Here is an 11,759-nt window from a genome sequence, read left to right as displayed (position 1 = left end):
ACGCTCAGAAGTTTCGGGGTCGGCCAGCACTTGAAATATTAACGTTCACTTAGGCGAGACAGGCAGTCGGCCCAACCATTCTCGATCCGACCAACAGACAGTCAGCGGACTCACCGACAAGGTAACTTGCACTCCACTCGACCAGCAAACAACTGGGAGTTCAATGCAAACATAAAAGCCATGGATGCCCATAACCAAGCATATATTAAGCTGTTGAACTACACACCATGCTGGACAGTGACAACATGGTGAGGAAAGGACACTGCCTAAATTTACCTCAATGGGCAGTCACGGGGACTGCATCCTTCCACCATATTTAACACCAGCAAATCCTTGATCAGCTCCATCCATTGTTATTCCAGGGTCGCTTGAATTTCCACCCCTCCCACCTCGCCTTCTGTATCTGCCTTCCACTCCCGATGGACATCCTCTAAGACATCGTCCCCTTCCCCCAACTTCTTCTTTTCCTTGAACACATCTTCACCCTTTACGTTGTCTGCCAAATCAATTCCCCCCCCCCCCCCCCATCCCTTGGCGGCACCCTTCCTCTCCACCCCTAGCCCATTGCTGCACCCTTTACTGTTGTGTCCTGCCATCTCTTTATCTCCGCACCTTCCACCTCTGTTCCCTACACAATTTCCAGCACCTACTCCTCCTGGATGATGAGCTTCGACTTAACATCTACCCCACCTACCAACTCTAACCCCACCTCCCTCCCCCAACTCAGTGCACCCTCTCCCCTCCCGTTCCCTTCCCCTGAGTGGTTTTACTCACTTCTACACCCTCTCCCTTTCCTGTGCCCCCCCCCCCCCCCCCCCGTCTGTGTCTCTGTGCTCCTTCCTGCATTCCCTCTTCATCTCCCACTCTGCCCATCTCCTGCCTCTTGGTGTGCCTCCTGCTACCCCTTCTTCCTCTTCTTCCCACCCATCTAGCCCCTTCCCCCCCCCCCCCCCACTGCCCTTTCCTCCCCTCTTCTCCTCTCTTCTCCTGCTTCCAGTCGCTCAGCAGGCTCCTACGAGCAGTTTTTATTTTTCATGAGTGTTCCATCATGTCCTGTGGTTTTTTGAAGTGGCTTGCTGTTTGTGATTTTTACACTGTGGCCAACTTTTAACTTGTGTTTGACTCCTGTGTTCTTTCAACTATATGTCAACTTTTTAACTGTCCCCCCCAGTGTATGTCCCTGTATTGGTGTGTATTTTCCATTATTTTCCTTTCTGTGTTTCTACATCCCCTTTTTTCCTCCTTTTATGTATGAGTTCCCATATTGCCCATATTGGGCAGGGGCATGTAATAAAGGAAAATAAACGATAAAAGAAACTGAAGACTTAGAGTGATGCAGACGTGTGAAGAGGTAGGTAACAATGCCATGGAGACGCACTCGTGCTTCCTGTAGCCAACTGAGCCTGTGTGAAAAGGGTCCAGTTATGGGCTTCGGAATGGCGAGATGGTCATTCAAAGAATTACCACATCAATTGGACGTTCTGAGTCAGCTGTGCAACGATGTTGATGTCAGTGGTCATGTGAACGAGATTCTGGATATTCATGGTGTACACTAACCCGCTAGGATCGTCGTATGGTAAGCAGAGCAGCGGCAGATCGGACAGCTATCACAGCACAGGCAAGAGAACTTGTGAGCCTAGATGTGTCAACACAAACTGTTGTGAACTGGAAATAATTGTATAGATCGGGCAACCATAGCTGGAAAACTTGTACATAACTTGATGGATACACAAACAATTTAAAATTGGAGATGTTAAAACAGTCTATGTTAAATCTGAGTAAAGCTGTTTATTGTGTTTTCACTGTATCACGACCGGCTTCCGACTCTGGGGCTTATGTCTTCAGGTTGTATAAAACTAATAGTTCATGCGTTGACGGATTCCAAGATACAAGTGCGCGTAAAAGCATGTCACTCCTCAGTGAAAGCTTGGACGAAATGACAGATGGGCATCTGAACCGAACCATCCATAAACGACACAATCTGCTTGAATTTCGTCTTGCAGGGAGAGCCACTGTGATGCCAATACATTGACTGCTATTTGTTTCTGGGCTATTGTGTGCAATCCTCGTCTCATCACCTGCGGTGGTCCCGTTTCAGAAACTCGTCGCAGCCTTCATGGTACTGCTGCATAAATAAAAACTGGTCCCACTCGCTATGATTTGTGCTCTGGAGTTAGTTGCTTTGATACCTTTCTAGTGCACGATTTCCGGAACAGCAGGTGCTCCATGACAATTTCATAAAACAAGGAGAGGCGCATCTGTGGCAACTGACTGCTGAATCCTGTGACTGTGAAGCGACGATTCACAATAACGCGCTCGCGTACGAGCTCCACTAGGTCGCCCGCAGTGATGGATGGTCTCCACTTTGTTCCTAATCAAAACTATTTCGGCGATGTGCTGCAGAGTCGCTGCATAAGCGACGCACCGTTTGAAGACAGGACCACATACCTACCACAGCTAACGACGAATTTCAGTTAGTGCTGGGTTCTGTGCATTCAAAATATCACCGGCCGCGCTTTAGACACTGCAGGAGCTGGAACACGAGCCTCCATTTTCAGCCATTGCTACGAAGTTACAGTGAGACCTCGAAAAGTTCCGTTAGCATCATGTCACGTCATTGCCGTACCAAGTACTGGTAGTCGTTTCGCGCAACATACGGTTTGCTAATTGTGGGCCGATTGGGAATCGTATTTTATGGACGCCCCATGTACGTTACTACGTATAAAGTTCCCTTTCTCTAATCCTGTGCCGGCCGGAGTGGCCGAGAGGTTCTAGGCGCTACAGTCTGGAGCCGCGCGACCGCTACAGTCGCAGGTTCGAATCCTACCTCGGGCATGGATGTGTGTGATGTCCTTAGGTTCTAAGTTCTAGGGGACTCATGACCTCAGAAATTAAGTCCCATAGTGCTCAGAGCCATTTGAACTATTTTTCTAATCCTGTAAAAGGCTTAGTTTGGAAACGATATTCATCTGTCGAGACTAAATAGCAGTTTTTCTGGGGTATCTGAGAGATTTATTAACAACTACAACAAAGACAGGAAAGTCGTTTAATAAGTACGAGCTGTGTTTTTTAAGTAAGTACAATTTTGAAATTGAAAAAAGACGTGCTACGATATCTCAATAATTTTATTTTTACATGAAGGCCTGTACCTTAATATACTTTTCTACATAATTTCCGTCAATATTGAGGCACTTGTCATAACGTTGTACCAGTTTTTGAATACCCTGCTCGTAGAAGTCTACCGCCTGACTTGTTAACCACTGCATCACCACTGCTTTGACTTCGTCTTCGTCTTGAAGACGCTGACCGGCCAAGTGTTTCTTCAAGTGCAGGAACAGATGGTAGTGACTGGGCGCAAGATCGGGGCTGTACAGGGGATGATGTAGATTTTCCCATCGAAAAGATGAGATGAGATCTTTGGTCTGATTCGCCACATGCGGACGGGCATTGTCTTACAGCAAACGGATGCCCTTGCTCAACTTGCCACGACTTTTGTTCTGAATTGAACGGCGCAGATTGTGCAATGTCTTACAGTAAGCTGCTGCTTTGATTGTCTCATTATGAGGCAGAAATTCCACAAGCAGTACTCTTTTCTGTCCCAAAAAACTGTGCACATGATTTTACAGGCAGAAATTGTTTACTTAAACTTCACTTCTCTGGGTGAATCTGAATGCCGCTATTCCGTGGACTGTTTCTTTGATTCTGGTGTGACGTAGGCCACCCATATTTCATCGCCTGTAACAATTTGGCTTAATAAATCATCACCGTCGTTGTGGTACCACTCAAGGAAAGTCAATGCACTGTCTAAACGTTTGGTTTTGTGCACATCCGTCAACATTTTCGGTATCCAACGTGCGCACAATTTTCGGTAATTCAAGTGCTCGGTCACAATGCCATACAGAACACTGTGAGAAACATTAGGAAAGTCATCCTGCAATGAGGAAATCGTAAAGCGTCTGTTCTTCCATCACCTGATTGTCCACTTCCTGTACCAAACTTTCATTAACGCCCGAAGGACGCCCACTACGTTGTTCATCATGCACATTTGTGCGGCCATCTTTAAATGCTCTCACCCACTTTCCTACCATTCCATCACTCATAATGTTTTCTCCGTAAACTGCACAGATCTCACGATGAGTATCGATCGCTTTAAGGCCTTTAGCACTAAGAAATCTTACAACAGCCTGTACTTCACAGTCGGTGGGACTCACGATTATCGGAGGCATCTTAAACACTCGGTACACAACGTAAACAAGGAAGAATTATACTGTAATGGCGTCAGTGCGAAGACAACAAATGTAGGTACCCAGTGCGCATGCGCAGAACGCCGACTGCAGCGCTGCGGCCGCGGTGTGGCAAAACGGTACTTACTTAAAAAACACGCCTCGTACAAAATTATTGTATATGTTTTGTTCTTCATAAATTAAGATCGATGCAGCCCTCATATGAAATCTCTATAGTTCGCGACAGTGTTTATGCCCTATAGGTTGGGAATGTATAGCAGACAACTGCACAGGTAGCCAATAAGCACTCAGCCTGTTCCCGCCTTCCATGCTGTGTAAACGTCCATCATATTTGAGTATTCTATCGCGTTTTCCGTGGGCGAAAATACGACTGACTGATTTCTATAGTACTCTGCGTATTCTGTGAGTTTCCTATAATGACCGAAACACCTACAAGGAGCCAAGTGATTCATCACAGGCAAGAAACCCGAATTTTAAGGTGTACTCGTTCTTCAAACGTGCGGCACATTCAGGCGAGCCGATAAGTGACGTTGAGAACGTGGAGAAATATAACGTTGTGGCTGTCCATGCTCTCTGAGCCGAGTTGACAACGCAGGAGTCCTTGGCAGCTGCGCGGCTAGACGCCAGTAACGTTGTCGCTGATCATAGCAATATACAGGGTGTTTCAAAAATGACCGGTATATTTGAAACGGCAATAAAAACTAAACGAGCAGCGATAGAAATACACCGTTTGTTGCAATATGCTTGGGACAACAGTACATTTTCAGGCAGACAAACTTTCGAAATTACAGTAGTTACTATTTTCAACAATAGATGGCGCTGCGGTCTGGGAAACTCTATAGTACGATATTTTCCACATATCCACCATGCGTAGCAATAATATGGCGTAGTCTCTGAATGAAATTACCCGAAACCTTTAACAACGTGTCTGGCGGAATGGCTTCACATGCAGATGAGATGTACTGCTTCAGCTGTTCAATTGTTTCTGGATTCTGGCGGTACACCTGGTCTTTCAAGTGTCCCCACAGAAGGAAGTCACAGGGGTTCATGTCTGGCGAATAGGGAGGCCAATCCACGCCGCCTCCTGTATGTTTCGGATAGTCCAAAGCAATCACACGATCATCGAAATATTCATTCAGGAAATTAAAGACGTCGGCCGTGCGATGTGGCCGGGCACCATCTTGCATAAACCACGAGGTGTTCGCAGTGTCGTCTAAGGCAGTTTGTACCGCCACAAATTCACGAAGAATGTCCAGATAGCGTGATGCAGTAATCGTTTCAGATCTGAAAAATGGGCCAATGATTCCTTTGGAAGAAATGGCGGCCCAGGCCAGTACCTTTTGAGGATGCAGGGACGATGGGACTGCAACATGGGGCTTTTCGGTTCCCCATATGCGCCAGTTCTGTTTATTGACGAAGCCGTCCAGGTAAAAATAAGCTTCGTCAGTAAACCAAATGCTGCCCACATGCATATCGCCGTCATCAATCCTGTGCACTATATCGTTAGCGAATGTCTCTCGTGCAGCAATGGTAGCGGCGCTGAGGGCTTGCCGTGTTTGAATTTTGTATGGATAGAGGTGTAAACTCTGGCGCATGTGACGATACGTGGACGTTGGCGTCATTTGGACCGCAGCTGCAACACGGCGAACGGAAACCCGAGGCCACTGTTGGATCACCTGCTGCACTAGCTGCGCGTTGCCCTCTGTGGTTGCCGTAGGCGGTCGCCCTACCTTTCCAGCACGTTCATCCGTCACGTTCCCAGTCCGTTGAAATTTTTCAAACAGATCCTTTATTGTATCGCTTTTCGGTCCTTTGGTTACATTAAACCTCCGTTGAAAACTTCGTCTTGTTACAACAACACTGTGTTCTAGGCGGTGGAATTCCAACACCAGAAAAATCCTCTGTTCTAAGGAATAAACCATGTTGTCTACAGCACACTTGCACGTTGTGAACAGCACACGCTTACAGCAGAAAGATGACGTACAGAATGGCGCACCCACAGACTGCGTTGTCTTCTATATCTTTCACATCACTTGCAGCGCCATCTGTTGTTGAAAATTGTAACTACTGTAATTTCGAAAGTTTGTCCGCCTGAAAATGTACTGTTGTCCCAAGCATATTGCAACAAACGGTGTATTTCTATCGCTGCTCGTTTAGTTTTTATTGCCGTTTCAAATATACCGGTCATTTTTGAAACACCCTGTATAAAGAAGCACCTCTTCTCTTCTGTGTTATTCCACACAACTACGGCATTTCGTTGACTGGTTGGCATATCAGATATCTCTGATCTACTCATGGGTTAACCTGTAACGTAGTGGTAGTTCGGTATTCGAGTATACACACTGTCAGACATTTCCGGATCCGCTGGCAGGGTTCACAATTAAGAGAAAACTTCGTGTGCGGACTCCAAGCGGCCGACGTCGAAAGTTCGTTAGAGGCTGCCGTGCGATCGACCAACTATGCTGGCTCTACCTGCTACATTAGGAACTGCCGGCCGCGGTGGTCTCGCGGTTCTAGGTGCGCAGTCCGGAACCGTGCGACTGCTACGGTCGCAGGTTCGAATCCTGCCTCGGGCATGGATGTGTGCGATGTCCTTAGGTTAGTTAGGTTTAAGTAGTTCTAAGTTCTAGGGGACTGATGACCACAGCTGTTAAGTCCCATAGTGCTCAGAGCCATTTGAACCATTTGAACATTAGGAACTCATCAGCAGAAAGCTAATCGTTCACTGAGACGAAGCCCTTTATCGTGGTTTTTAAGAAAACATTTCGCCGTTGAAAATTATCGCTTAGTCAAGGAATTTATTTCGTACGCTGTCAGCATAGCTTTTGCTGAAGCAACTTTTCAACTTTCATTTAAATTTAGTAGAAAGGACCGAAGTAGGTGAGAATTTGGTAAGACACTGAACTCGCTTTCAGGAGAACGACAGTTCAAATACCGGTTTAGCCAACTAGATTTATTTATATTAAAGCGAAGAAATTGATCCAGCTGTATTTAAGGTGTCGATTTTATTTTGGCAATTAATTTCAACGTTGTAACAACGTCGTCTTCAGGCCCATACACTCGTTGACGTCAACTGCATGCGGCTGATACTAGAAGTCAGTGGTGAGATACGGACGTGCTCCGTGTGGAAGGCGGTTGAGTTACTACCCACCTTCCACACGGAGCACGTCCGTATCTCACCACTGATTTCTAGTATCAGCCGCACGCAGTTGACGTCAACAAGTGTATGGGCCCGAAGATGACGTTGTTACAACGTTGAAACTAGTTGCCAAAATGAAATCGACACCTTAAATATAGCTGGAGGAATTTCTTTATTTTTAATATAAATTCATACCAGCTGACCTCCCACTGTCCTCCGTTTCTACTATGGATGTACGAAGACCTAGATTTATGTTTCCCATAGTTCCCCTAAATAGCTTCAAGCAAATGACGCAGTGGTTTTTTTGGAAAAGACCGCCATTTCATTCCCGGGCCCGAAATGTACTCTGCCTTTAATAACCTAACTGTTGACGGAACGTTAATCTACTACTCTTCCTCCTTCTGGCAGAAATGGAATCAAACGTCTAGATCTGGATTTACTGATTCAGGATAGTGCTAGTTTCGGAGCAAGATGTGTGAAGTTCTCAGAAAATTAGAAATAAGCTAAAGGAAAACACCGGTACTACGCAACATACCCTTGAAACGGTAAGAATCGAAGACGAATAATGACGTGCTAAGATTAAAAATGGTGTAAGCCAGGGATGCATTATTTGGTTCTTGGTCTTCAATCTATACATTGAACAAGCAATGACAGAAATGAAAGGAAGTTTCAGAAGCGGGGTAAAAAATTCATGGTGAAGAGTTGTGAGGTGTCAGCTGAACTGTTTAGTATATCCCTAAGATGCTATAAGTCGAATCCACGGTGACCTTCAGTGAAGAGAAGAAACAGTGTCTCACGAGTCTTATTGGACGAAAACTAGGAGGGGTTGGCCAATCAAGCATGAATGTACAAGTACCACACTACACATGATATAGACCCTCGGAAACAATTGCAACAAAAAGAAGGTGTTGTGTGATATATAGGAAAGTTGGCAGTCGTGTTTCTACAATTACACGCCAGTCGCATAAGAGTGCCGCTAGCAACGCCACTTTGAGGATACAAATCAGGTTTGGTTTAAATATGGGTTTTAACGGTAATGAGCGTTAGTTACCTTTGAGACTGGGCGTGGTTAGTTGATGTTAGTGAAGAATGCTTATAAGGCGACAAAGACGCCATTATCAACACTTCACTGAATTTGAATGAGGTCTGTAATACCGCTACGGGAATATGGATCTTCCTTCTGAGATATTGCAGAAAGACTTGACAGATTTGTAGTCATTATACATGGTCGCTGACAGGCTGGTCACGAGAATGTATCACAAGAATGTACGGTTGCGGGAAGACCGATCACCCGACGGCCACATGGCACTATCGAGAAGGAAGAATGGGTTCAAATGGCTCTGAGAACTATGGGACTTAACATCAGAGGTCATCAGTCCCCTAGAATTAGAACTTCTTAAACCTAACGAACCTAAGGACATCACACACATCCATGCCCGAGGCAGGATTAGGACCTGCGACCGTAGCAGCAGCATGGTTCCGGACTGAAGCGCCTAGAACCACTCGGCCACAACGGTCGGCGAGAGGGAAGACCATCGTGTTCGGTGTATGGCTGTGATTCATCGTACTGTATGAGAAGCAGTAATCTGAGTAGCAGTTCGCACCACAGTGACACAACAAACTGTTACAAATACGAAACTTCCTGGCAGATTAAAACTGTGTGCCCGACCGAGACTCGAACTCGGGACCTTTGCCTTTCAGGGCAAGTGCTCTACCAACTGAGCTACCGAAGCACGACTCACGCCCGGTACTCACAGGTTTACTTCTGCCAGTACCTCGTCTCCTACCTTCCAAACTTTACAGAAGCTCTCCTGCGAACCTTGCAGAACTAGCACTCCTGAAAGAAAGGATATTGCGGAGACATGGCTTAGCCACAGCCTGGGGGATGTTTCCAGAATGAGATTTTCACTCTGCAGCGGAGTGTGCGCTGATATGAAACTTCCTGGCAGATTAAAACTGTGTGCCCGACCGAGACTCGAACTCGGGACCTTTGCCGCAAAGGCAAATCTGCCAGGAAGTTTCATATCAGCGCACACTCCGCTGCAGAGTGAAAATCTCATTCTGGAAACATCCCCCAGGCTGTGGCTAAGCCATGTCTCCGCAATATCCTTTCTTTCAGGAGTGCTAGTTCTGCAAGGTTCGCAGGAGAGCTTCTGTAAAGTTTGGAAGGTAGGAGACGAGGTACTGGCAGAAGTAAACCTGTGAGTACCGGGCGTGAGTCGTGCTTCGGTAGCTCAGTTGGTAGAGCACTTGCCCGTGAAAGGCAAAGGTCCCGAGTTCGAGTCTCGGTCGGGCACACAGTTTTAATCTGCCAGGAAGTTTCATATCAGCGCACACTCCGCTGCAGAGTGAAAATCTCATTCTGTTACAAATATGTTGCTTCAAGGACAGGGCCGAGCCTAACGGCCTGTAGCGTGCATTCCACTGACCCCAAACTACCGCCATTTGCGACTTCAGTAGTGTCAAGCGACGGTCCATGGGAGGACAGGGTGGAGGTATGATGTGTTTCCTGATAAAGCTGGTTCTGCCTCGGCGCCAGTGATGGCTTATGTTCGTTAGAAGGAGGCCAATTGCGAGCCTGCAAACTATCTGTCTGCGTGCTAGACACACTGGACCTACACCTCGAGTTACGGTCTGGAATGCGATTTCGTATGACAGCAGGAGCACCCTGGCTGCAAATTTGAACATCAGTGTGATGATTCGTCCTGTTGCCCTGCCATTCGTGACAAGCATTTCATGGGGTGTTTCCCAACTGGATATTGCTCGCCGACATACCGCTGTTATAACCCAACATGCTGTACACAGTGTCGACATGTTGGCTTTGGCTGCTGGATGACCAGATCCGTCTGCAGTCGAGCACTTGTAGGACGTCACCGGACGACAGCTCCAGCGTCATCCACAAACAGCATTAACCGTCCCTGTAATGACCGACCTTGAGCAACAGGCACGGAGCTCCATCCCAATAGCTGACATCCTGCATCTGTACAATACAATGTATGCACGTTCGCATGTTTGCATTCAACATTCTTGCCGTTAAACCTGTCATTCATCCCCATTACGGTCGGAGGAAGGCAACGGCAAACCACCTCCATTAGGACCTTGCGTAGTAAGGCGGTGCGGGTCTCCCGCATCGTTCCCCTACGCTCTGTAAAGAAGCATGGGACTTCATTTCCATTTTTTTTCCAAACCTGTTATTAATGTACCAGCAGTTTACATTTGCTGTTGCGCCAGCGCTCACGTTAATCAGTGATCGTGCATTGTTAATCACTTAATTGTTGCCTAGGCAAATTTATTTTCGAAATTTCGTTACTTTACATTAATTATTTTTAAGTGTCGTGATTTTTTTTCGTCAATTTACTAGTTAAAGGGCTCATATTAACTACAAAATAAACTAGAACTCACTATAACATCTACATATACATCTAAATCCATACTCCGCAAGCCACCTGACGGTGTGTGGCGGAGGGTACTTTGAGTACGTCTATCGGTTCTCCCTTCTATTCCAGTCTCGTATTGTTCGTGGAAAGAAAGATTGTCGGTAAGTTTCTGTGTGGGCTCTAATCTCACTGATTTTATCCTCATGGTCCGCGCGAGACATATGTAGGAGGGAGCAATATACTGCTTTACCCCTCGGTGAAGGTATGTTCCCGAAACTTTAACAAAAGCCCGTACCGAGCTACTGAGCGTCTCTTTGTCAGAGTCTTCCACTGATCTATCATCTCTGTAACGCTTTCGCGATTACTAAATCATCCTGTAACGAAGCGCGCTGCTCTCTGTTGGATCTCCTCTATCTCTTCTATCAACCCTATCTGGTATGGATCCCACACCGGTGAGCAGTATTCAAGCAGTGGGCGAACAAGTGTACTGTAACCCACTTCCTGTGTTTTCGGATTGCATTTCCTTAGGATTCTTCCAATGAATCTCAGTCTGACATCTGCTTTATTGACGATTGATTTTATATGGTCATTCCATTTTAAATCGCTCCTAATGCCTACTCCCAGATAATTTATGGAATTAACTGCTTCCAGTTGCTGACCTGCTATATTGTAGCTAAATGATAAAGGATGTTTCTTTCTATGTATTATCAGCACATTACACTTGTCTACATTGAGATTCAATTGCCATTCCCTGCTCCATGCGCCAATTCGTTGCAGATGCTTCTGCATTTCAGTACAATTTTCAATCGTTACAACCTCTCGATATACTACAGCATCATCCGCAAAAAGTCCCAATGAATTTCCTGTGTTACCCACAAGGTCATTTATGTATTTTGTGAATAGCAACGGTCCTACGACACTCCCCTGCGGCACACCTGAAATCACTCATTCTTCGGAAGACCTCTCTCCATTGAGAATGACATGCTGAGTTTGGTTTAT

At 46.2% G+C, this 11,759-nt stretch overlaps 1 non-coding gene across 1 annotated transcript; it reads left to right on the top strand.

Annotated features, from left to right (window-relative positions):
* The first annotated feature begins 9,605 nt into the window (after positions 1 to 9,605).
* Trnas-uga lies at positions 9,606 to 9,680 on the top strand. Its single transcript has one exon. It is a non-coding gene; the product is annotated as a tRNA-Ser (tRNA).
* Positions 9,681 to 11,759: the final 2,079 nt, after the last annotated feature.

Source organism: Schistocerca americana, chromosome 6, assembly GCF_021461395.2.
Source record: "Schistocerca americana isolate TAMUIC-IGC-003095 chromosome 6, iqSchAmer2.1, whole genome shotgun sequence".
Taxonomy (NCBI): Eukaryota; Metazoa; Arthropoda; class Insecta; order Orthoptera; family Acrididae; genus Schistocerca; species Schistocerca americana.
Note: the sequence above shows the minus strand (reverse complement) of the source record. Positions and strands in the feature narration are given on the sequence as shown.